Raw genomic sequence first — 27005 nt, forward strand, 5'->3', positions numbered from 1 at the left:
ATAGTGCCATCTGAGCGATGGGTACTCTGTCCCTTTGTCACCAGCGCTGTAAGTATAAAGGCACCAGAGGTAGATATTAATATCAGGCTCCGTAGGGGGTTGGAATGAGTAGACACCATTCTATTGACATTCAACTTTATTTTGGGAGGCCTAGCTCTGGCTTAGGGCCAAGGAGGCCGCCAGTCCCACCCTCTAGGACTTGACTGTTCGAGCGGCCCCATACAGTAGCCACCAGCCACGCAAGACTGCTGAGCGCTGGAATGTGGCTGGTGTCGCCGAGGAACTGAATTTGTAATCTTATTTAATTTTAGTTAATTTAAAAATTAAAAAGAATATTCCAGTTATTGGAAAACTTCTGTGTATGTTTGTGAACTTAGATTTCTGCAAACACTTTTTCAATTGTAAAGGCTAAGAGACTGTAAATATCTGATGAAAATTTAGTGTGAGAATTGAGATGTGCTGTAAGTGTAAGGTGTACACTGGATTTAGAAGACTTAGTATGAAAAAAAAGATTGTAAAATATTTCAGTAATACTCTTGGATTTTTTCTTTTTTGGTGAGGGTGGGTCTCAAGGCTTGCGGGATCTTAGTTCCCCAACCAGGGACTGAACCTAGGCCCCCAGCAGTGGAAGCGCAGAGTCCTAACCACTGGACTGCCAGGGAATTCCCTCGATAATACTTTTGATATTGATTACATGTTAAATAAATATACTATTAAAATTAATTTCACCCATTCCTTTGTACTCTTTTAAATGTGGCTACTGGAAAATTTTAAATTACATATTTGGCTTGTATTATGTTTCGATTGGACAGCACTGTTCTACCCTAAGTTGAGTTGGACACATTTGAATAATCATACAAGAAAATAGAGCCTAGTTATTTGGGGAGGTTTGGGGGTGAAGGTGAAGTCGAGATATTCCCCCACTCACCACGCCCCATACCTGGGCCACACTCCATGGTGGAATGTTATGCAGAATAATTCCATAGCCTCAAGGATAAGATCAGGGCTTCTGGTGTCAGACCAAGAGCCCCTGTCTGGGTGGCTATGCTATGCACTTGCTCTGTGGGTGACCTTAGGCAAGTCACTTCACTTTGCTGAACCTTAGTCTATCATCTGTAAATCTAGACTAAGGGTGGGATTTATCTCGTTGATGGAGGGGATCACCTGAGATATAATCCAAGTGCACGCTGAGCACGGTGCCTGCACATTTGCACGGCAGGGTCTTAGCTGTGGCAGTGGCTACTACTACTCCTGGTTGTGGGAGTTGTTGCTACTGCTGTTGCATCTATCAGCTTGGATTCAGTTATTCCATTTGTCCAAATGGGACATGGGTCAGAGGGAAAGGAGAAGTTAAAAGAGATTGAGGGTGAGAGCTGGGATGGGGATTGCTTGCCTTTAGGGGTATCTCCTTGGATCTTCTGGTTCTATAGGTGATCAGGCAAAGATGTGTGCCCATTTTATAGATGAGGAAGGTGAGGCCTGTTGAGGGGAAGTGACCTGGCTCTATAGCCAGAACCTGAATGCAGGACTTCCCATGCCTATTGTAGGAATATTGGAGCCAGCGTTAAGAGTCCCCCTCTGGGGCTTGTGAGAGCAGGGCCTGACCAGGAGTCTGGCGCTTATGAGAAATGGTTATGAATAGTCTTCTATAACTGCAAGGGATCTCGACACCATTCAGTACAACTGTCTCATTCTTGAGTTGAAGAAACAGAGACCTGAGTGTGTGTATGTGTGTGTGTGACCTCCCTAGGATCAGCCAGCAAGTTGGTGGCCAAGCTGGAACTGTTTCTGTTTGTTTAGATCCAGCCCTCAGCTCGGCCCTGGCGGGACGGATGGCCCTGCTTGTCAGCCCCTCCTCTCCTGCCCAGTCCCCAGTGAGCGCTGAGAAAGAGGCTTTTGTTTCACCCGCTCCTTCTGGTTTCCTCTCAAGGTAGCTTCACCACCACCCTCACTCCATCTGCCCAGATTTGCATTTGTCCCTGTTCCAGGTTTAAAGGGCCCTGAAATCTGAAGCTTCTCCACACACATCTACTTTCTGGATAGCTGTGGGGGAGACCAGGGGATTTTTCATCAAGAAGGCCTAGGTTCAAATCCCCCTTCTACCATGAATTTCCTCTGTGGCTCTGGTCAAGTCACTTGTAATTTTTTCGTCTCAACCTCTTCATCTAAAAAAGAGGAACCCATGGGCTTCCTGGGTGGTGCAGTGGTTAAGAATCCGCCTGCCAATGCAGGGGACACAGGTTTGAGCCCTGGACCGGGAAGATCCCACATGCTGCGGAGCAACTAAGGCTGTGCACTACAACTACTGAGCCTGCGCTCTAGAGCCCGCGAGCCACAACTACTGAGCCTGCACGCCACAACTACGGAAGCCCGTGTGCCTAGAGCCCGTGCTCCGCAACAAGATAAGCCACCGCAATGAGAAGCCCCCGCACCGCAACGAAGAGTAGCCCCCGCTCGCTGCAACTGGAGAAAAGCTCGCACGCAGCAACAAAGACCCAACACAGCCAAAAATAAAATAAATAAAATTTTAAAATAAATAAATAAAAAAAAAAGAGGAACCCAAATGGTTAGCATATAACCTGGCAGTTAAGACCCTGAGCTCTGGGTCTCACCCCTGTGCTGATTCTCTAATGATCTTCAGTGAGTCATTTCAACTCCCTGGGTCCCAGTGTCCACATCTGTAAATGGCGGCTCCTCCTGGATTGTTGTGATAAGGAACTGTGCTGAGTTCTCCACATGTAGCGTCTCATTTAATCCTCCCGTTAGCCCTGGAAGCAGACACTATGACTCCTTTCCAAATGAGGAAACCGAGGCTCAGAGAAGTGAGGTGATTTGCCCCAGGCCACTTTGCTAGCAAGAGGTGGGGGCAGAATTCAAACCGGTCTGCATGGCTGCAGAGCCCCAGCTTAAACCACTGTCCTGCGCTGCCTCCCAGGTCCCTCGGTACCTGGCCCCCAGGGTGAGCCTGGGCTCTGGGAAACAGTGGATGGGGAACCAGGTCGTAAGCCGCTGGGTGATGGATGTTACAGCTGCAGTGACAATGTCCTGAGGCCCCTGCCGGCCTCTGGAGTGGGGGCAGGAACAAGTTGCTGAGGCACACAGCTTCTGCTTCTGCTGTTCCAAGCTCAGCCCAGGTGGTCTTCCTATTTGCTCAGTTCTTGTGTTCTGCGTGAAGCGGAAATACTTCATCCCACCTGGAGATAACTGTTCTAAGTGTGTGACTCCAGGGGCCCCGAGGATGCTCCCTCCAACGATCCTGCCCACTGTGTACTAGGCCAGGCCTGCAGTTGGGGCTTAGAGATGATTGAAAAGGGGCTTAAATACTCTGAGTGAATTAGACCAGAACAGAACATTGATGCTAAAAAGACCTTAGGGACCCCTGAGTCCAACCATGTTTATTTTATTTTTAAATTTTTAAAAAATTTATTTTTTGGCTGCATTGGGCCTTTGTTGCTACGGGCCGGCTTTCTCTAGTTGTGGCGAGCAGGGGCTACTCTTCGTTGCGGTGTGCGGGCTTCTCATTGCGGTGGCTTCTCTTGTTGAGGATCATGGGCTCTAGGTGCGTGGGCTTCAGTAGTTGCAGCACGCGAGCTCAGTAGTTGCGGCACATGGGCCCTAGAGCATGCGGGCTTCAGTAGTTGTGGAGGCGGGCTCAGTAGTTGTGGTTCATGGGCTCTAGAGCGCAGGCTCAGTAGCTGGGGTGCACGGGCTTAGCTGCTCTGCGGTATGTGGGATCTTCCCGGACCAGGGATTGAACCCATGTCCTCTGCACTGGCAGGTGGATTCTTAACCACTGTGCCACCAGGGAAGTCCCCAACCATGTTTATTTGACAGATGGGGAAACTGAGTTAAGGATAGGCCAGGTTGAGAGAACAATGGGTGTGGCTCGTCCTGGGTGCTGGAGACCAGGGGACTGACATGAAACAGGCACCTGAGGGGTTGGCAGACCTCTCTCTCCCTTATCCCCGCAGATCTGGTCCACCGCCGAAGTCTGGAGATACCACCGCTTAAAGAGCTCTGGAATCCATCCACCTCATCCGAGCTCTGCTGTCCCCACCCCAGCCTGGGCCCTTGTCACATGTCCCCAGACAGCCACAACAGCCTCCTAACTCACACGCCTCAAGCTACTCTTGCCTGTTTCCAGTCCATTCTCGACCCTACAGGTCAATGGTTTCTCGTTGCTCTTAGACTCAGGACTGAATTCTTTACCTCGGCCTCCAAGGCCCTTCATGGCCTGGCCCCTCCTGGCCGCTCCAGTTTCATATTTGTTTCTTTCCCTTTTGCTCTGCATCGTCACACAGGCCTTTCTGTGTAACAGGTTCAGCAACTTCCCAAAGGTTCCTCAGAGAGTCAAATGCCAGCCTCTCGGTTTCCAGCTCCACGCTGGGTCCACGAACTCAGTTCGGAGGTGCTAACGCTGTTTCCTCCTTCCAGGTGCCTGACTGCCGTCCTTAGCCCCAGGGAGCCGGTGTGGTCGCAGCAGGGGTGAGTGTTACAGAGGCTCAGCCTCATCCTGGCTCTTTTGCTCGGGTTGGACAAATTTGGTCTTTCAGCCCTCAGGCTGTTTTAATATATTTTACTGCTGGGGAGGCGAGAGGGTTTGTCTAGGCCACAGATTCCTGGTGGGTTTGAAAAAGCAGGGCAGTGCTGAGGGTCAACCCTGGTTTTGGCTTGTTTTGAGGAGGGACTGCAGTGAGTATTCACTCAGCACCTCTGTGCTAGGCAGCATGCTTTGCCCAGATTGCTGATCTATCCACCATGGCTGGGGACGGGTGGCCTTGGACCTGGAAGCCGGATCTGCTGACTTGCAGACCTTGTTTTCTTTTGCTTAACCACTGTGAGGTTGTAGACTAGATTCAGAAGAGGGTGTTTTCATTCTGTTCTGCCACTGACTCCTGCGTGACCTGGGGCAGCCACGTCCCTCTCTGTTGGCCTCAGGGTCATATATACATTGTCAGGGCGGGGAGGTGGGCTCAGAGTAAATGAGTTGCCTTCAGACTTTCCAGCAGTGAAATCCCCTTTTCAAATGAACCCCAGAGAATCTCAGTGTACAAAACAATAAAGGGGTGGGATTGCAGCCGTGGTCGAAGTTGGGGTGGGCCGGGGGACTCTAACTGGCTAAGTCTTCAGCACCAGCATCCCTCAGACAACGATGGGAACCCGTCCTGGGCTCTGTGCAAGACACTTTGCAAACTGCTGGCCTGGGACATGTCAAAGCCCCTTTCCACCTCCCGGGTTCCGTGACACTGGCAGGGTGAGGGTGTGGAGAGGGAACCGGGCCAACGAAGTTATACTGATTGGGAAATTGTGAAGTATTATGCAAATGTCATTGTGGCGTTACTAGTAAAGCACAACTGCCAGGGCTGTGATGTTGTCATTCTAGAATCGTCTGTCTGGTTTTTACTTTTTTTTTTTTTTTTTTTTTTTTTTTGCGTTATGCGGGCCTCTCACTGTTGTGGCCTCTCTCATTGTGGAGCGCAGGCTCCGGACGCGCAGGCTCGGCGGCCGTGGCTCACGGGCCCAGCCGCTCCACGGCATGTGGGATCTTCCCGGACCGGGGCACGAACCCGTGTCCCCTGCATCGGCAGGCGGACTCTCAACCACTGCGCCACCAGGGAAGCCCTGGTTTTTACTTTTGATTAGATGCGAGGCACCTCTGTACCTAGGGGAACTCTCCTGTGTGTGTGCGTATGTGTAGGGAGCAGAGGCTATGGGCGTTGAGGTGGGGCTGAGCCAGGCCAGGGCAGGTAGAATAGATGCCAAACAGAGCTGGGAGCATGTTGCTCCTGGGGGTGGTAGGGACAGAGGTGCTTTAATGCCAGTTTAAAGGAGAGATTTGACTCTTTCCTGCCAGCACATGGGCCCCACAGAGATCTCTGGGCAGGAAGCACTGTGAACAAGGAATCCTCTGTCCACAGTCACGGAACAGCCAGGACAGAGGAGGTGGATTAGGAGTTCCCAGGAGGAGGCCTGCGGGCTTTCCCTGAAGTTTGGGCAAATGGGTGGGGAGAAGGGGAACTAAGTGTATGTGTACATGGTAGGGGGAAGGTCGCGGTTGGTTCATACATTTATTCCACAAGTTCCTTGAGCTTCTGGAGCCCTCCAAGGAGCCAGGCTCAGAGGCAGGCAGCTCTGTAGGAGTCAGAGCTGAGAAAGGTGAGACTCTAGATATTAACTACCATCAGTTTACCGGAGGAGACAGGAAATGTGAGAGATGATAGATTTTCACAGGCAGCCTGGTGCAGTGGGGTTCATTTGGCCTGCGAGTCCAGAGCCCCGCATTCAAGTGCGTGCTCTGACACTCACGTGCTCTGTGGCCTCGGCCTCATCATTTCCCCTTTCTGGGCCTCAGTTTTCCTTTTTGGAGAATGGGGGTAGACACAGCAGTCTTGGTTACTTTTTTTTTTTTTTTTGCGGTACGCGGGCCTCTCACTGCTGTGGCCTCTCCCGTTGCGGAGCACAGGCTCCGGACGCGCAGGCCCAGCGGCCATGGCTCACAGGCCCAGCCGCTCCGCGGCATGTGGGATCTTCCCGAACCGGGGCGCGAACCCGTGTCCCCTGCATCGGCAGGCGGACTCTCAACCACTGCGCCACCAGGGAAGCCCTTGGTTACTTCTTAATACTCTTCTGAGTATCCATTAGAATAAGGTATTTCAGATCTCTGGGGGCAGCAGAATCCTGACACGTACGCATTTGCGACAGAACTGCTGTGGTTGAATTGGCAGCGGTTTACACAGAATCTTGTTGCCCTCCTTACTGCCCTTTGTTCTGTGGGTGTTTTTGGAGGTGCTTCTGCAGATTCCCGGGGCTCTGGGAAGCAGTGTGTGAAGGCCATTGGGTCAGGATGATTCTTTAGAACATGCTTTGCGGACTGTCCTTTGCAGCCCAGATGACAGGGATTGTGCTGGAACACACAGGAGCAGTCATAATGCTGCCTCTGCCCTGCCCTGCCCATGGCCAGCACAGACTAAGCCTTGGTCAGAGCCTGTATAATTGGGCCTGGATTTTTCAGAAACAAATGACAAAAACTCTATTCAAAGTGGCTTTGAACTTCAAAGTGGACTTCAGTGGATCCTGGGGCGGTTCATAGAACTGAAGGATGAAGAATCAGATAGACTCTCCAACTCTCTCCCATCACGGCCTTTCTCTCCTCTCTGCCCTTATGAGGAACTGGCTGTCCACTGCCCCAGCTTAGCAACCCAAACAGAAAGAGGGAACTATTTTTCTTCTAGGATCTATATATCAACCCAAGGGAAGGACTCTGATTGGTTCAATCATTGTTGCTGGGGATAGGGACGTTCCCTATAGTGGCCCGGCCTGGGTCGATTATCTACCTGTGTAGCAAATGGAGGAGCAGGGCTAACACCAGAAGAAGGGGGAGTGGACAGAGCCATGAGAACATACGAACATGTTAGTGGAATCTTGGGTTATAGGAGAATGAGTAGCTTCTAGGCCTGCAAAGCACCATAACTCCTCTCTTCAGTAATAGTAATACAAATATCAACAATGATAACAATAGGTAATGTTTATTGAATTACTCTCTCTATGCTGAGCATGGTCTATTGTTTTTCATGTATTATTTCATTTAATCCTCATGACAATCCTTTGGGTAGGTGCCATTACGCTCCCCATTTTATAGATGGGAAAACCGAGGCATAGCTAGTGAAGGTCACACATTGAGTAAGCGGAGAAGCTGGGGTTCAAGTCCAAGGAGTCTGTCTTCAGAGCTCACGCTCTGATCACTATGTCTACTGCCTCCTGTCAGCAGTTCAAGTGGATCCTACATCTACTTGCATGCTGCTCTGTGACACGGAGCTCATGACCTGCAGAGACAGCCCAGGCCCAGGTTATTCTGCTCTGGGAGTAGAGAAAGTCTTCCTTATGTTGCACACAGATCCACCTCCATAGATATCCATTCATCCGTTGTGTAGCTCTGTGTTAGGCTTTTCAGGAGTTGTAAAGAAAACTCATCTGTGGGACTTCCCTGGTGGCACAGTGGATAAGACTCCATGCTCCCAATGCAGGGGGCCTGGGTTCGACCCCTGGTCAGGGAACTAGATCCCACATGCATGCTGCAACTAAAAGTTTGCATGCCACAACTAAGGAGCCTGTGGGCTGCAACTAAGGAGCCCACATGCTGCAACTAAGGAGCCAGTGAGCTGCAACTAGGGACCCTGTAAGCCACAGCTAAGGAGCCCATCTGCTGCAACTAAGACCTGGTGCAACCAAATAAATAAATAAATATTTCTTTTTTAAAAAAAGTGCAGATTATTAAAAATAAAAAAGAAAGAAAGAAAGAGAGAGAGGGAGGGAGGGAGGGAGGGAAGGAGGGAGGAAGGAAGGAAGGAAGGAAGGAAGGAAGGAAGGAAGGAAGGAAGGGAGAAAGAAAGAAAGAAAACTCATCTGTGAACTTGCCTGAAGGGTCGCCGTAACAAATAAGTCACGTTACTGAGCTCCCAAGCTGTGCCAGGCTCTGTACCGAGCACTTAATGTTCATTGTCTCATTTAATTGCAACAACAGCTCTGTGGAGTAGGTACTATTATTGCCCCCATTTTCCAGAGGAAACTGAGGCTTAGAGAGAAGTGACTCTCCCATGGTCAGGTGGCTAATAAATGGCAAAGCTGGCCTTTGAGTTCAGGTTTGCCTAGCTCTGAGCCTGTGCCAGGAACCACTGCAATCACCTGTGCCCCCCAGAGGGGAATAAATAAATGTGTGCAGGTGTTGGCTGTGACACAGCCAACAGTGCACATTGCCACTGGAGAGGGACAGGAAACTGATGCTCAGAGAAACGGGGGCGTAGCGTGGGGCACAGCAGTCAAGATGTGCTTCCGGGAGGAGGGGACATTTGATCTAGGCCTTGGACGGAGCTGGATTGGGACGTTTGGTTCAGGGAGGGCTCTCCAGGAGCTGCCTGGGAAAAGGCATGGAAGGGAGAAGCAGCAGTGGTTCAGTTTGGCCAGAACTAAAGAGCTGGGGTTGGGGAGGGTGACTAGCCCATCTTTCAGGCTTCCCAGAAAGACCCCTCCTTCCATACTATTCTCTTCAGAGATGTGAAGAAGTTTGATCATCTCCAGCTGCACACAGGTGTCCAGATCCTTCACCTTTTATCCCACATAGATGGTGGACAAGGGCATCTGGGCACCAACAGGTGTCAGTCCTTCATTCCTGGTGGCGAGTGATGGGAAGAGTGCTCCCCTGTGGTCCATTGCCCAGGGGTCAGCCTTTCCTCCAGGCAACACAGGCTCAAGGAACCAGGATTGTTTGTAAGAGCCTTGGTGAACAGTAGTATTCCCCATCCCCTCCCCAGCCAGCAGGCTGAAACATGTACCTCTGACCCACGGAGAGGCCCCCTTTCCTTCCCCCCCGCCCCTTCAACACACAGCAGATCTCGTCTACCTTGTCAGGAGATGGATAATGCCCTCAGGGCCTGGGCTCTGTCCTGAAAGTGCCTTCAGATTTTTTCTTTAAATAACTCAGGTGGAAAATTGGGGGAAGAAGCTGTCAGCACTGGGAGCCTCCGGGTTTCATAGAATGGGAGAATGATAGGCATGTTTACTGAACTGGACTCACGGTGTGTCAGAGGCTTTATCACCCCCATTTTACAGAGGAGGAAAGTGACACAGGTACAGTTGTCACATGAAAGGTAACATCATTGTCTCTTGCAGGAGGGATGGAGGTGGGGGAGACTCAACTCCCACCCACAACAGCCTCCTCCCTGCTCTTGCCCAGAAAGTCCTCTCACAGTGGTGGCTCGGAAATGCTGACTCTGGCTCCCCTGTCTGTTCCCCAGCCTCTCCCCGACGTGGATACTGACCATTTCCCCTGGCTTGCTGCCTGCCTGAGAGCTAGAAGGGCTGTCTCAGGGACAGGGGGCCAGGCTTCACAAATGTCATACAGACAAGACACAGATGTCCAGTATTCCTTCTGTGACCCCTCTTGTCTCTGGAATCCCTGGATTTCTCCGGCCCTTCTTGGAGGGATTCCAGCATTGCTGTAGGGGGAAAAGAGGTAGAAAAGGGCAGGGGAATTTTTTCTTGCGGTGGGTGGGGTGTTCTTCATCGCCATGGCTCTTATCACCTGGACTAGAATCAAAGTCCCTTATATTTTTCCTATAAGGGCTTTTCTATTCATCATCTCATCAGATTTCCCCCGTAATCCTGAGAGGTAAGGCAGGGAGGATAGAATTATCCCCATTTTGCGGATGGGTTAACTGAGGCTCAGAGAAGGTAAGTGACTTCTCCAAGGTCACACTGCTAATGAGTGGCAGAGCAGAGCTAGAAGATAGAAACCAGTGTCTGGAATCCTGACCTTTCTTCCTGTTGCTAATGGCTGTAAGGACAGCCCCCTTTCTGGCCCAGTCTGTGGGGGTCATGTCCCCAGTTCAAACTTTCCCAAGCTTCCTAAGGCCTGCAGAATAAAGCTTCATCACCAGTTCTGAATTTGATCATCCCCTAATCCAGCCCGAGCCTACTGCTCTTGCCAATCTCCGCTGACATAAGAGGATGGCCTTTATCTTCTGATAAGGTAGATGAGATTAGACATTTGTTGGGGAGGATCCCTCTGTGGAATGTTGGAGGCACATGTTTCAGCCTGCTGCCCAGGGAGCAGATGGGGAAACTGAGGCCAGGGGCAGCACAATCGTTGCATTCAGGGCAGCTACAGAGGCAAGGCTGGGAAAAGGCTTGGGCTTGGGCTGGCCTGATATAGTGGGCCCCTTTCCCAGAAAATCCACAACTTTGTTTCACTAAGTGGAACACAGTGTCCACTGAGTGTTTACATTTTGCTCCACTTCTGCCCCAGAGAAATTCTTCCAGGGGCACCCTGGCCTTTTGGCATCTGGGCCAAACCAGGGAGGAGCCCTGTGTTCCTAGGAGTGTTGGGGCTTGAAGCTCAGCACTTGCTACGTATAAGTGGGGTTCAGGCAGGAATCAGTGGTGATGGTTGCACAGCTCTGTGAATAAAGTGTGGCGCGTTCTCTACCTCCAGACCTCCCTGGATGGGGGGCAGCAAGAAACAAAGGCGCTGAGACTGGCTTCCTGGGCTTTATGGGGGCCGGGGGCAACTGTTTTGGCCTCTAGAACTCTTTGCTGACCAAGTTAGTTTCCCCATTTGTAAGTTGGGGACTAAGACTCAGACTAGGAAAGTAATTGGCGTCAGTTGCTGGCCCTGGATGCAAAGGGGGTGGGGCAGCTGGCAGTGGAGCGGGGGGCAGCATTATAAAACTAGAAGAGCAGACACTGCTTTCTTCATACGTGTGTCTCACATATGAAGAAAGGTCTCAGGTAAGGTCTGAACGAATGACCTGGGCAGGTCCCTTTCCCTCTCCAGGCCTCAGTTTCCCCCTCGGGATCCACTCTGCACAGTCCTTTGTATTCCTGCTCTTCTATGATCAGTGAGTTGAGATACATGGTTGCCAAGTTTTCCTGGGGGTCAGTTGCCTCATTTGTCAAACAGGGATGACAAAATCAGCCAATCCTACCCATCTCAAGGGTTACTGCTGCAAGGGTCAGAGAAGTGACCGTGTTGCTTTGGGCCACGTCAGGCTTTGGCAAATGGGGATTTGCTTTAGCAAGGTGACATGCTCCCACGGGGCAGTGGAATGAGCTGGAGCTCCAGACTCAGACAGACTTGGGTGTAGTCTGTCCCTGCTCCACCACCTATGGTGTGAATTTGAATACTTCATTTCTCAATGCCTCAGTTTTACCATCTGTAAAATGGACGCAATAATAATTCTTGCCTCAGAGGTTATGGAGGCCAAATGAGAGAAGGCAGGCAACCTGCCTTTGACAGATTCAAGTGTTTAATAACTAATAGATTTTGCTATCAGTTTTTGGTGGCCATAATGATGATGATCACTGACCTTTAGAGACTGGGATTCTCTGGGGGCCACTAGCTGGGCTAGTGGTGGCAATGTTATTGTTATGAATAATCTCTTATATCTCTTTGGCCCTTTACAAAGCATGTTCACACGCATCACCGTATGTGGCTTTCAGAGCATTCCTTAAGAAGGCGTCACCATCTCCATTTTATTTATTTAAAATTTTATTTATTTTTGGCTGCGTTGGGTCTTCGTTGATGCGTGCGGGCTTTCTCTAGTTGTGGCGAGCGGGGGCTTCTCATGGCAGTGGCTTCTCTTGTTGCGGAGCACGGGCTCTAGGCGCGCGGGCTTCAGTAGTTGTGGCTTGCGGGCTCCAGAGCGCAGGCTCAGTAGTTGTGGAGCATGGGCTTAGCTGCTCTGCGGCATGTGGGATCTTCCCGGACCAGGGCTCGAACCTGTGTCCCCTGCATTGGCAGGCGGATTCTTTAACCACTGTGCCGCCAGGGAAGTCCACCATCTCCATTTTATAAGTGCAGTTGTGAGTCTTAGGAGAAGTGGCGTGCCCCTGATTTTAGCTCAGGTCTTCACGCTTTGGGAGCTCAAGTCCTGGCCAAATGTGTTACGGGGATCAGCTCTGGGTCTGGCAGCACCGACAGGGAAGTGGGGGATGATTGTTACTGACCCTCATTTTTACCCCATAAGTTTTGGAGAGTGAGGGAGCAAGTGACTGAATTAAATGACAGAGTGGCTGGCTTGGTGGCCTTGCCAAGTCACAGAAACACACACACAGGTCTTTTATTTTGGCTGCGCCGCGCACGCGGGATCTTAGTTCTCCGACCAAGGATCGGACCTGCACCCCCTGCAGTGGAAGTGCAGAGTCTTATCCACTGGACCGCCAGGGAAGTTACCCGCCACCCGCCACAGGTCTTTAAGTCCATACATTCAGGGTGATTGGGGGCAACCTGTCTCTCACTTTGGGGCCCAGGATTTCTGAAGCTGTGGGCCAACAGTGTCCCTGCTTGTTCAATGCAGCCTGCCTGGATCCTGAGCCTCTTCCGTTTCTCGCTTCTGTTTCCGGCTCCCCGCCCCCACCCTCAGGGCTGGGGCCTAGAAGTGGATTCTGCCTCCAGTCAATCCGCCACTGAGTCTTGATTTAGTCAACCAGTGTGCACTGAGTTCCTGCCGTACACCAGGCACTGCCCAATGTGCTGGGACACAGAGGCGAACGGAGCAGGTATACACGTGATCTGTATTGAACGGCAGAACTCCGTAGCAGTCTCTGGCAGTTTCCAAGCAGTGGTGAGGAAGGTGTCTCTCGGCTTCCCCGTGGGATGCATGATTTTGAATTTGGGAAAATGTGCTGTGGGAGGAAGCAGGTTCTGGAAGCCCTGGGCTGAGGGGTTCCCCCTCTGCCATGGCCTTGCTGTGTGACCTTGGTCCGGTCCCTGCCTCTTTCTGGGCCTCCTCCTCCCTGTCTACCAAGGGAGGGGATTGGTTGAGATATGAAAACAGTCTCTGACGTTTGTAGGGCACCTGCCTGGCCCATGTGTCCCAGGCTCACAAAAGCCCAGACTGATGCCAGGGTCCCTTCCTGCCAAGCGGTTGGCTTCTGGATCTTGCAGGCCTTGGGAGTGGTCTCTGAACTGGGTTCTGAGCACTTGGGAAAAGTTGATAGAGTCATCAGCCCCCCAAATAGTCTGGCCTGTGGGCCCCGTGTCCCCGGCTGGCACTAGTGCTGACAGAACAGGTTCCGGCAAGGCAGCCCCTGACACAGAAGCCCTGTCCAGCAGGGGCCCTGAATACTGGTGGGTTTAACCTCTTATGCTTTCCTTTGGGCAGGAGGTGGTGAGAGGTGGGGTGGAGGTGGGGTGAGAGCAAAGCTTAAAGGCTCCCTGAAACATGGAGTTGACCTAGCACCTCCAAGGGAAGGGTGGCGAGATTGGAGACTGAGAGGGCAGGTTTTCCCAAGTCCACACCGAGTGTCAGTGCTGCAGAGCTACCTAGGAACGCCGATCTCCTGCCCCCCTCCTCCAACAGTCACATCTTGTGCTCAGCTATTTCCTGGGTCTTGGTTACTGAGGTTGGGGGAGGGCAAGGGGTAGAGCATGTGTGTCCCCAACAGAGCAGAGGGGGCGGGACTTCATCCTGGTGGCTGTGGTTGGGAGGGGAGAAGTGTTTGTGTGTCATTTTTGTCACATTTCCCTGCCTCCTGTCATGTCTCCCAGATAAGTTCCTGGGTCTCTTGCCCTGGTGGCACTGACAGCTGACACGTTGAGAGTCCAGAGGGGGAGGGGAAGCAGAGGGCAGGCCCTTGTTTGGCCACAGGAGGCCCGGCAAGTCCCAGCTGTGCCTGATTCCGGGTGACGGAGCAGTTCAGCACTGAGCGCCCACCCTGGCCCTGGGGCAGTGCCTGTGTGGCCTGGCCGGCAGGCCAAGAGGCCTCTGTGTCCTCCCTGCCCCTTAGCTCCTGGTGTCTGCGGCCTAGTCACACCCCTGTAGCTCTGGGCTCTGCCCCTTGGCCTGGGCACAGGCACTGGTTTGGCAGGTTTTACTGCACCCATGAACAGTGGGACGGTTGCAAGTTGGAGCAGGGCCGGCCGGAGGAAGCAGTGCTGCCCTGTCCTCGCCTCCCTCGCCACCCACAAGGCCAGCCTCACCTCTGCCCCCTTTGCCATCCTTCTCAAGGGAGGCTGCACGGGGAACTGGAAAGCAGAAGCTGCTCAGACTCCTAGTTCTTTTTTTTTTTTTTTTTTTTAATGTATTCGTTTATTTATTTAGTTTTGGCGGCATTGGGTCTTTGTTGCTGCGCGTGGGCTTTTCTCTAGTTGCAGAGAGCGGGGGCTACTCTTCGTTGCGGTGCGCGGGCTTCTCGTTGCGGTGGCTTCTCTTGTTGCGGAGCACGGGCTCTAGGCGCACGGGCTCTAGGCGCTTCAGTAGTTGTGCCTTGTGGGCTCTAGAACTCAGGCTCAGTAGCTGTGGCGCATGGGCTTAGTTGCTCCGCGGCATGTGGGATCTTCCCGGACCAGAGCTCGAACCCGTGTCCGCTGCGTTGGCAGGCGGATTCTCAACCACTGTGCCACCAGGGAAGCCCTAGACTCCTAGTTCTGACTCTATCACTTACTCAGCATGTCACATCTCTTTCCCTTCTTGGACCTTAATGTCTTCATCTGTACAACAGAGTTTTCAGCTCAGTAATCCTCAAACAGCCACATACTGTGATTCTAGTTCAAGCTCTGCCATGTTCTTTCCATCCTTAAGCAGGTCATAGCACACTGAGTGCCTCAGGTCCTGAGTGGGTAGAATGAGGGCCACAACCCTTGTCTGTTTCCTGGGGAAGGTGATAGGATCAGCCAGCATCCTAGCAAGTAGCCCGTCTCCATCTATAGTCTGGCCTGCCCTTATCTGGCTCAAGCAGAGGGAGAGAGTGTACCTAGACTGGGGGCTTACTCCAGGGCGCCCACCACCCTGCCATCCTGAGCCCATAATTGCCTGGGGACCAGGCTTTCAGAGCTTCTCCGTGAAGAGGTTGGGGGAGAACCTAGGGGGAAGGCCTTAGCACTTGCTGCCTCCTCTTCCTCCTGACTTTTACATCAACTGGGGGTCCAGTTCAGGGGAAAGAGAGAAGGCAGGAAAAGTCCACCGCTGCCGCAGCCCCGCTCTGTGACACTGGATACATTGCATCTTCTCGCTGGTCCACATCTATACAGATCGTTATATCCTCAGAAAATTCAAATTATGACAATGGATAGGTCAGAAGAAGGAATAGGAGTTAAAGAGGACATTTCCAGCCTGGGTAGGGAGTAGAGAGAGAGAAGGAAAAGAGGACTAACATTTACAGTGCCAGTTACTTTGCGTATATTACATACATTATCTATATTCTCAAGTCTCCTTTGCAAGTGGCAGGCAGAGTGGTCTTCGTAAAATACACATCAGACCATGTCAATCAGTGTCTTTCCTCTGCTCCTAGAATAAACTCTGAACTCCTTACCATGGCTACAGGGCCCTGAATGAGCCCGTCTCTGCTTCCCCCTCTCCAGTCATGTATCTCCTCATTGGTCATTTATTTCTTCCGTTGATTTAACGAATTTTTCCCCACCTCAGGACCTTTACATGTGCTGTTCTTTCTGCTTTGAATTCTCTTTCCCTGGCTCTTTGCAGTCTAGGATCCTTCTTATCCTTTACAACTCAGCTTAGTTAGACACCTTCCTTGCCGGCCCCACTGCACTGCTTTCTACCTCTGCCTCGATTCCTCACAATGCTTACCACAATTTGGAACCATTTGTCTTTTATTTTTAACAGTACGTTCGCTCCACATTGCATGGCACCTAGTAGATATTCAGTAAGTATTTGTTGGATGAATGAATGAATGAGCTGTAGGGAAATGAGATGCTAGTTAAGTGCCTGGCTCAGGGCATGGCTCTTAGTAGGTGCTCAGTAAATGGCAGCTTTTAGTGAGAACCAACGTGGCTGGGATGGTAAATACCAGTTTATTGTGGCTAGAGCACACATGCATGAGGCCAGGGGATGCAGTGGGAAATTAAGGTTGAAAAGGTGAGCTGGGGGCCTTCTCTGGCTGTCCAGTGGTTAAGACTCTGTGCTTCCAATGTAGGGGGCACGGGTTCGATCCCTGGTCGGGGAACTAAGATCCCACGTGCCGCTCAGCATGGCCAAAAAAAAAGAAAAGATAAGCTGGTACCAGATCCTGGTGATTCCTTGATGCTAGGCCAAAGAGTTTGGACTTCCTGAAAGACATTGCTGGGAGTCACAGCTGGGCCATTTATGGGAACTGTAGAGCTCTACTTCTGAGCTGGGGGCTCAGACTCTTTATACTTGAAGAGGTCGTGTTGTGCGGTTGGGGGAAAGTAGGGTTGGAGGCACCCCCAGAAGAACAGGCTGGGCCCTCTCCGGAGGCTGTCTGAGGCAGGCTATTCCCAAAGCCCAGAAAGAAAGAGCACTGCCGGGAACAAGCTGTGTTTTCTGTTACCACGTTGCCACTGCACTGTTCCTGGGGTCGCAGAGGACTGGGGCCACCTAAGAGTCTGATGCTTGGACTTCTATTCTGGCTCCTCGCCTTAACAACCATGTGACTTCTGCCAGCTTCATTCACATCTCTGATCCCATTTCTTCAGCCGTAAACAGGCTGCGTTAAGTACCTGCCTCATAGGGTCTTGGAGAGGATAAATGAAATGGTGCCTGCACAGGGCTTAGCAGAGAGCTAAAGGTGAGCTGTTATCTCCATCCAACAGTGGGGGCTTCAGAAAGGGCATTCCAGGCAAAGGGAACCACAAGTGCAAACAAAAAAATGCACAGGCATGAAACAGGAGGGTGCTTTGGAGTGGTGGGAGTTTGCTACACACGCTGGGGATGGCAAGAAAAGAAAAGTGGACCACAGGCCGGCCCAGGTCCTGCAGCGCATGTGTACTGGGCTAGGAGCTGGAACTTGTCTGGAGGGTGATGAGGGCCACTGCAGGGTGTTAAATTGGGAATGGTGTGATGTGATTTCTGGTGGCGGGAGGATGGGTTGGAAGGGCAAGGCTGAGGCCTGGAGGCCAGTGGGCAAGCTGTTGGCGTGGCCCTCACCACTGTTGGCAAGCGGCAGTGGTGGGAAGTGATGGGCCTAAACTCGGGCATGTGGAAGGACAAGAGGGAACAGACGAGAGATTGGGTGACAAGGGTGAGAGGATGCAGCACAGGGCCTGATGGGTACGGGGCTGGGTGGGGAGAGCAGCCGTGTCCTGGATGGTGGCAGGCTTTCTTTCTTTCTTTTCTTTTTTTTTTGTGGGATCTTAGTTCCCCGACCAGGGATTGAACCTGCACCTTCGGCAGTGAAAACACAGAATCCTAACCACTGGACCACCAGGGAATTCCCTTTTCTATCTTTTTTTTCTCTTTTTTTTTAGGGTTTCTTGCTAGGTGCCTGAGGGATCGTAGAGTGAAAGCACGACCAGTGCATGTGGGTTTGGATGTCAATAGTTTGGCTTTTCTGGGAATTGAGAAGCTTCCTAAAAAACCTTTTTTTTTTTGTTTTGACTCTCGGTGTGGAAAATCTAAAATCTGAATGATTGACTCCTCCCTGAGTGACAAGAGAGCCTTCTGTGGGGATGCTGCGCACACCTCGTCCCTGCTGGGCTAGGGACTGGGCAAGGGAAGTGGTGCTGGCTTGGCCTGTAGGTGGCCAAAGCTGGGGGTTTTATCTGGAAGTGGTTTTTCAGCATCCGTCAGTTTTCTTGTGATTTTCTTCCTTCTTCTCAAAGTGTGTACAAAGAGGTAATTCCGGGGAGTGGAATGATTTATGTATTCCAAGGCTCTGGACCAGGGGCCAGGCAAACTTTCAAAAGTGGTATAAGGGGGACTTCCCTGGCGGTCCAGTGGTTAGGACTCTGCGCTTCCACTGCAGGGGGCACGGGTTCAATCCCTGGTCAGGGAACTAAGATTTCGCAAGCCGTGCGGTGTGGCCAAAACAAACCGAAACAAAACTAAAAAATAAAACCCCAAAGTGGTGTAAGGGAAGCTCCTGCCTATGCCCTGCCCTCAGTAATTTTTCTGGTGAGTGTGGACTGGGAGCTGTCATTCCAAAGAACCATAGGTCTTAGATTTTACACTTTACAGATGGAGGAAATGAGGCCCCAAGGGGAAGTGGATGAGACTTGCTCAGGTCCAGTTGTGAATGAATACCGGAGCTGGGCCTGGACCAGGCGCCACCCTTCCAGCTCCAGGCTCTCCTGTGGCTCTGCAGCTGGCACGGCCTCTCAGAGGAGTAGGGGGCTGAAGAGCTGAGGAACATCCACACAGGGCCCCAGTCCAACTCAGGGACACACACCTGGTGAGAGAGGACCCCTGCAGACAGGGCAGGACTCAGCTATTGTCCTAAGTCCCCAACTAAGAGGCCCATCCCTACTCCTCCTCCTGATCTGAGATGGGTCCAGAGGCCTGGCTGGAGGTCGGAGGCTAACACCAGAAGGATTGGGTTGGTTCCCTCCTTATGAGAAAAGGAGCGGAGAGCCCAGTCTGAATGGGGTGGAATACAGTCTGCATCCTACTTCAGCTGATTGCTGTGCTGAGCAGAGGCCTTTGTCTGCGTTGCCAGGGGAACCAAAGCTTCTGCCTCCTTCCGGGGCTGTGATTGGCTCCTGGTAGAGCTTGAGCTTTGGTGAATGGAGGGGCTTCCCTCCTGCCTACGTCTTCCATGGAGGTGAGAGACTAGAGCGAGGCGGTGGTCCCCGTGGAAGCACCGCATAGGTTTTTGTGCTCTGCTCCTTCAGGTCTAGCGGCGATGGGTCCCCTTGCTCGTTCGCTCTTTCATTTATCCCAGGCAGCATCCGCTCCAGGCCCTTCATTCTTCCAGGTCTAGGAAAACTAACCTATGAGTCAGAGGACCTGGCAGAGCCACAGACTCACTCTTGGCCTTGGGCGGTTCCCTTCACCTCCCTGTGCCTCAGTTCCCCTACTTATAAAAACAAAGGCATTGAGCTAAACTTTCCGGTCCTTCCAGCTCCGACTTCCCTGACCACACAGCTCCTATCTTCTCCTTTTTGACTTCCCATCCTCCCGTCTGGCCTCTTGTTGAGCTCTGATCATGTTCTTTCTTGTAGGTGCCCATGCAATATACAGGGCAGAATAGGGAGTTGCAACCAGCTCTTAGCATTGTTTCTTTCTTTTTTTTTTTTCCCTAGGAAAATTTTGTTCCCTGAAGGCTCTCCTAGAAGCCCCAAATCCTGCAGCGCCTCTTGTCTCATCCCTTTCACTTGGACCCAGGCTCGGGGTAATATGCCAAGGAGTAGCTAACGATGGATGCCCATCTCTGCTCAGGGCGGGGCGGAGCATCGGGCAGGGCAGAGCGGGCTGGGGCAGGTGGGGATGGTTGGAAGAACCCTGGGGCTCAGCACTCCTGGGTTCCAGGCCTAACTCAGCTACATGCTGGCTGGGTGACGTTGGTCGGGTTGCTCAGCTTCAGTTTCTGCATCTGGGACGCAGGAGTGATAATGCCACCCTTGGGGTTTTGCAAAGGTTGAACGTGATGACATGCCTGCCCTACAGGAGGCACCGAGTCCCCTTCCCTGGTCTCTCCCCTAAAAAAGGTAGGGAGCTGGGGAAAGTCCAGACCGAGGAGGGCTGGGGGTGGCAGGGCCTGTGGTGCCACGTGGCAGACTGTAGCCGCTGGTCTTTCCTGGCAGTGCCAAAAAGCAGGGAGCAAAGCGTTGCCTCGGGCGGCTGATGTCTGAGTGGGGGAGGCTGCGTGTCAGAGCTAATGTTTGAATAACACTTTTAAGATCCTCCAGGGACCTCAGATAAGGATTTTTCAGATGAGCTGAAAATGGAGCAAAGTAATAAGTCTGAGCTCACTGGCAGGAAAGGGGGCGGTCTAATTGGTACTGGACTTGTGTCGCCCAGCCATGCTCGTTACCACAGGCTGACTGGGAGCGTGGCCCCTGCATCTGGACTGTGGGCTACAGTAAGGAAGGTCAGTTTTCTCAGAACGAGGGCATAATGGGTGACGCGGCCCTGCTTCTTGTTGACTCACTAGATTGCTGGTCAGGGGTGGCTTCTTAGGTCATTGGTCTTCAGAGGCTGGTTTAGCGTTTAGCTCTGTGACCCAGCCTCGCTCCACCACTGGGCTGTGGGAGCTGCCGCCTGGGCTGGGTGTGGTGGGAGGCTGGGATGGGACAGTGAAGTGGGATACGCATGCTGCTGGGGGCCCTTCCCTCCTCTGCTCAGGTCTGCCGGGCTCTGTGATGAGGTGGGTGGACAGAGGAAGGGGCTTCTCAGGCAAAGAAGGCAGGCTGGTGGTGTGACTCTGGACATGCTGGGTGTCTGCTTACACCAAGGAGGCGCAACATCTACAGGATGGGTCTCAAAGAGGCTGAGGAAAGGCCCAAGAAGTGAGTGAGTGTGTGTGTGTGTGTGCATGCAAGTGCACCTGTGTATGTGCTTGTGTAGAGTGTGGTCCCCACGGAAACAGGTGGCAGAATTGGTGTGTGGCTGTGGACCAGGAGTGCCTTGTCCTGAAGACAAAGAAACTCCTGACCGGGCTCTTCTACCTGAAGCCTCCTCTGCTTTTCTGGGCCTGGGCTGGGAGTGATTGGCTGTGGGGCAGTGCGTCACTGCTTCTCCTGGGTGCCTGGTTTCCACTGGAAGTCCTGCTCCTGGGACACGGGCCACTCTGAGACTCTTCAGTGGGGAACATGTGCGGGTCGATGACTGATTCTTCCTGGTGCCTGGGTTGCCTTGTGAATGCTGTTGGGGTCATAGGGACGAGCATCTGGTCACCAGCGCCTCCCAGGTGCCTCCCGGTGATCCCCACTTCCTTCTCTTCCCTCATCTCCGTGACACCACGCCCTTCTTTCCAGCTTCCCCACTACCTCCCTGGCCAGCTCGAATTTGCCTGTTCCCCCTCCTCTCCTTGACTGCTCAGTGTGTGGCGTCCTCAGGGCTCCATTGCAGTTTTTTGTTTTTTAATAATCCCTTTTTTAAAAAAAATGAGCGAAGTAATAACAGTACAGAGATTTTGGAAGACAGGAAGAGGAAAAAAGTGACTCCTGAGTATTGCGGAGAGTTTGGTTTCCTTCCAGCTCTTTTTTTACACAGTCATCGTCCTCCCCAGTTCATCTTCAGGGCTGTCCTGTGGTTTTCACTTAACGGTGGATGCGGAACCGCCTTCGGTGTCATTACGGAGGATTCCGTTAAATACGTGATCCATTCACCCCTTTTCCTGTTGATGGATAGTCAGGTTGTTTCCAGTTTATTCTCTTGTAAATAACATGGCAATGAACATTGCCTAAAAGTGTTTTTTCTTCATTTCAGATGATGTCTCTGAGGGTGGGGTCCCAGAAGGGGAATTCTGGGTCAAAGGCTGTGGATGCCTTTCAGGCGCTCAGTAAATCTTGCCCATCTGCTGTGCCACTTTACAGCCCCAGTGTCCAGGGTGATGGAACAGGAATCGCTTTGGATTCCTTTCAGGTCTGAAGAGCCTGTTCCTGGTGTCCAGCCCCTCATTCACTCTACGATGGGGGCAGAATAGGGCTGTGAAGTGAGGCTGCCTAGGTTCAGACCATGCTCCCCGCTTGACCTGCGTGACTGTTTCCTCGGCTGTAAAATGGGCATGATGGGAGTGACCGCCTCGCAAGGTCATCGTGGGGCCTTTTCAATCCGTGTAAAGTGTGGAAGCACACAGCCTGGCACTTGATAGATGCGGAGCCAGGGTGACAGTGGCTCAGAGAGAGGAAGCTACCTAGTGACTCAGACTGAGCTGAGGCCAGCACTCAGGCTTCTGCTTTCCGGGAAGTCTCTTTCCCTGAAGCCAGCCTACCCCTGCAGATGGTCTGCCTTATGGGGATGTGTCCCTTTGTTGGAGAATGTGGTCGAGGGGCTGAGTCTGAGCGTAGCTGTAAGGTAGTGTCTCCCTTTCCTCCCAGAACCATCCGTTTTTCTGGAGTGCTGTTTCCACCAAAGGTGTCTCTCTGGCCTATTCCCTAGAGGTGATTCAGGGTATGTTCTGGCCCTAGGAATCTCCCTGGCTGGCCCATGAGGAGAAAATTTCATGGAGGGTTTCAATCCTGGAGGGAAAAGTGGGCTCCAAGGCTATGTTAATTTTCTTTTTTTTTTTTAAGGTTTTTTTTTTTTTTTTATGTGGACCATTTTTACAGTCTTTATTGAATTTGTTACAACATTGCTTCTGTTTTATATTTTGGTTTTTTGGCCACAAGGCGTGTGGAATCTTAGCTCCCCAACGAGGGGTCCAACCCACATGCCCTGCATTGGAACGCAAAGTCTTACCCATTGGACCGCCAGGGAAGTCCCAAGGCTGTATTAATTTTCTGTTGCTGTTGTAACAAATTGCCAGGGAAGCAATGGCTTAAAACAACCTGAATTTATTACCTTATAGTTCTGGAGGTCAGAAGTCTGAAAGTGGACCTTATGGGGCTAAAATCAAGGTGTCGACAGGGTTGTGTTCTTTGTAGAGGCTCCAGGGGTGAATCCGTACCTTGCCCTTTCCAGCTTCTACAGGCCACCCACATTCCTTGGCTTGTGGCCCCCTTCTAGTAATGGCATCATTCCAACCTCTGCTTCCATTGTCACACCTTCTCTGACACTCCATCGCTTCCCTCTTTTACTTATAAGGACCCTGTGGTTGCATTGGACCCACTTGGATAATCCAGGATAATCTACCCATCCCCAAATTATTAACCTAATCACACGTACAAAGTCCCTTCTGCTATCTGAAGTAATATATTCACAGATTCTAGGGAGTAAGATGTGGTCATCATTGCGGGGGCCATTATTCTGCCTACCAGAGTGGCCAATTCTGGAGGCATCTCTGGATTAGCGGACCCCCAGGTACCGCTGGAATTGTACCACCAATCTCCACGATGGAGGAAAGGTCAGGGGAACCCAGATCTAATTATGGTGCAGTTGGGGAGGGGCCTAAGAGACCGTATCACCAGGTTCTCTGTGGTGGAGGCCCCTGAGGGGAGGCAGTGTACCCTCCTGCAATGTGACAAAGGTGTTCCACAATGTAAGCATCAGAGAATGTAGCCCCTGGCCTTCACTGATAGGTGTGGGCCTGCTGTGAGGCACAGGAAGCCAAGCAGCCCCGTCCAGAAAGCGCCATCACTGCCATGTGTATATGTGTTTGTGTGTGTGGTTGGTCACTCATCTGCGTCTCTGCAGCGATACTCTCGGGAGGGGCCAAGGAACAGCTCTTTAAAAAAGCCCTTTCCGTTCTTGTTCTAAGCAAAATAATTACACAAGTGACTAATTTTATCCCTAATCCCGTAATTACTTTATTCTGTAACTGGTGAGAGGACTCCGAGCTGTGCCTATAGTGCCACTTTCGCTGGCCAAGCTGGCCTGGTCCGCCAGCCCGGAACCCCGCCTTGCTTCTGCCCTTCCATGATGCCAGGGTTGCTGCTCTAGTTCCCCTCTGGCTGAAGCCAGCTATACTTTGGTATTTGGGGTCTAAAAGACCATCCTCCCTTTCCCCCAAATCCACGCACAAACACAGCTGCCTGGAGAGTAAGAGCTCGTGATTATGGAATTAAGTCCATAGGAGTCAGGAGATCTGGGCTCTCTTTCAACGTTCTCATTAACTTGCTCCATGGCCTTGAGCTAGTCATTTCCCTCTGGGTCTCGACTTACCTGTAAAATGGGGCCCTTGCCAGCTTTAACATTTCATGATTCCATGAGGGGAGCTGAGAGAGCAAGAGCTTTGAGACGGAGGTACCTTCTTGCTATCTGCTGGCAACATGCTCCAATCATAGCATTAAAGATCGCAGAACTAACAAGAGACATCATTTATTGAGCAAGCACTGTACCAGATCCTTTCTTTTTTTTTTTTTTTCGGTACACGGGCCTGTCACTGCCACAGCCTCTCCCGCTGCGGAGCACAGGCTCCAGACGCACAGGCTCCGCGGCCATGGCTCACGGGCCCAGCCACTCCACGGCATGTGGGATCTTCCCGGACGAGGGCACGAACCCGTGTCCCCTGCATCGGCAGGCGGACTCTCAACCACTGCACCACCAGGGAAGCCCCAGGTCCTTTCTTAATATTTTTCTCATTCTATATTCAAATGACTGTATGAGGGAGGCTTTACAGAAGAGGAAATGGAAGCAATGATTGTATAGGGACTTACCCACCAGGAAGTGGCAGAGCTAGGACTGTAAGCTCTGCTCTTAGCTGCTGCCCTCCCATTCAGCTGGGAAGTGGTGGAGCGGGGCTTTGCACCCAGATATATCTGTCCCCAAAGTTCTTGCCTTTCCCATGAAGCGAACACCCCAGAGTTAGGCTTATCGGGGTGACTAAACCTCTTGAAATTTTAATATTTAAACAAAGTTGACACAACAAAAAAATAGGGAAGGCAAAATAGGAAACTCCAGTAGAACAGGGAGACAGGTGCCTCAGGGTTGTGTTCCAGCTTTGCCACTGGCTCACATTATGGCCTTAAGCAGGTTCCCACTTATCTCCAGGCTTCAGTGTTCCCATCTGTATGACGAGGGATGGAATTAGATGGTCTCCAAAGGCCTTCCTGGTGTTGAGGCTCTGCAACCGTAGGTCACCTGGTTCCGGAAGTTGCCGTGGGGTGGGGGTCAGCCCATGGTGTAGGCCAGTGGGTAGGTGAGTTGGCAGCCCTGGTAGTTTCTATTATGTCCAGTCCCGTGAGAACGGAGACTGCTCAGGTTTCATCCCACGGAGCGTCTGCAGAGCCACTTAGGTGGACCACGGAGTCAAGAACACAGTGTAGGAGGTCATTTCCTGATGCTCCTGCATGGTTCCTGCCCAGCTTGGGCTCTTAGCTCTCTCTGGGGTCTGGGTCTGGCCTCTGCCTTTGCCCCAAAGACTGCACTAGACTCAGCCAGGGACAGACAATGGCTGCAAGTCTGTGTGTGGTTTCTCTGGCGAGTGCCTAGAGGCCTAAGCATAATGAATAATAAAAGCTACTTCGTGTTTCTTAGGATGACCGCATGCAAAGCACTTTTCTTGCGTTATTATGTTTGATTCTCTTAAAACCATATGACATAGGTGCTTGGTCATTCCCACTTAACAGTTAAGGAAACAGACGCTCAGAAGGTTGAGTAATTTTCTCCACATCACACAGCTAGTGAAGGATAGAGTGGGATTTGGGATTCTGACTGTAGAACCCTGGTCTTGGTCTTATGTCTTGGTATCCCATGGGCTGAAGGAAAAAGCGTGAGGTTAGGAGTCAGCTGGCTTTTAAATCCCTACTCTCTGTTTACCGTCTATGTTTACCATCTGTGTTTCCTTGGGTAAGTTACTTTATCTGTCTGAATTTGCATTTCTTTCTCCATAAAACATTAATACCTGCCTGTTAAGATTAAAGGTTACTGAGATGATGATGTAGGACAATGCCCAGCATGTGGTCGGTGGTCCATAAAGGCCTTTTACCATTTGTCCCACTCTCTCCTTCCCACTTTCCTCTATTATACCAGAGGGTCCTGCCACCCTGGAGTGCTCCCCACATGTAGCACATAGCTCAAGGCCTTTGCACATGCTGCTCTGCTGCCTGGAAGTTGCCATCTCTACACGTTATTTCTTCCTTCACTTCCTCTGGGCTTTGATCCTTCCTGTTTCTCTGAGGATTCTGGGCAGTGGTGGAGGAATGAGGCTAAATTTTCCCACAGGCCTGTGCTCCAGTGATGACCAGAAGCACCACGCGGTGGGGACAGAATTGAGGATAGAGAGCAGGCCCTGAGCATCCTGGAGGTGCAAGTCCCTACTGAAAATTCCTCCACTTATGCTCAATGGCTTTACAAGGGTGTGCATGCAAAGTGTGTGTTTCCTCTTTGGGTCACCCCATTTCTGTATTACTATACTCTCACTTTTTCAGTTCTTTTTCTAGCTTGGTCACTTAGTCTTTTACTCTCTTCCTTGGTTTTCAGACTGGCACTTTTTGTTAAACATTTTTTATTGTGGTGAAATGCTCATAACCTAAAATTTACCATCTTAACCGTCTTTAAGAGCAGAGCTCAGCAGCATCGGGTACGTTCACGTTGTTTTGCGGCCGTCATCACATCTCTCACCAGAACTTTTGTCCTGTAAAACTGAAACTCTATACCCATCAAACAATAACATTCTATTCTTTTCTCCTCTCAGCTCCTTGTAACCACCATTCTACTTTCTGTATCTACGATTTTGACTGCTCTACATATATCATATAAGTAGAATCATACAGTGTTTGTCCTTTGTGATTGGTTCATTTCACTTAACATAATGTCCTCAAGGTTCATCCACGTTGTAGCGTGTGTCAGAATGTCCTTTTCTTTTCTTAAGGTTGAATATTCCGTTGTATGTATATACTGCGTTTTGTTTATCCATTCATCTGTTGTCGGACACTTGTGTTGCTTCCACCTCTTGGCTTTTGTGAATAATACTATGAACATGGATGTACGAACATCTCTTCGAGACCCTGCTTTCGATTCTTTTGGGTAAATTTACGTAGAAGTGGAATTGCTGGATTAGACGGTTAGCACTTTTTTTTTTTTTTGTGGTACGCAGGCCTCTCACTGTTGTGGCCTCTCCCGTTGCGGAGCACAGGCTCCGGACACGCAGGCTCAGCGGCCATGGCTCACGGGCCCAGCCGCTCCGCGGCATGTGGGATCTTCCCGGACCGGGGCACGAACCCGTGTCCCCTGCATTGGCAGGCGGACTCTCAACAACTGCGCCACCAGGGA

The sequence above is a fragment of the Phocoena phocoena genome, chromosome 15, assembly GCF_963924675.1.
Source record: "Phocoena phocoena chromosome 15, mPhoPho1.1, whole genome shotgun sequence".
NCBI lineage: Eukaryota > Metazoa > Chordata > Mammalia > Artiodactyla > Phocoenidae > Phocoena > Phocoena phocoena.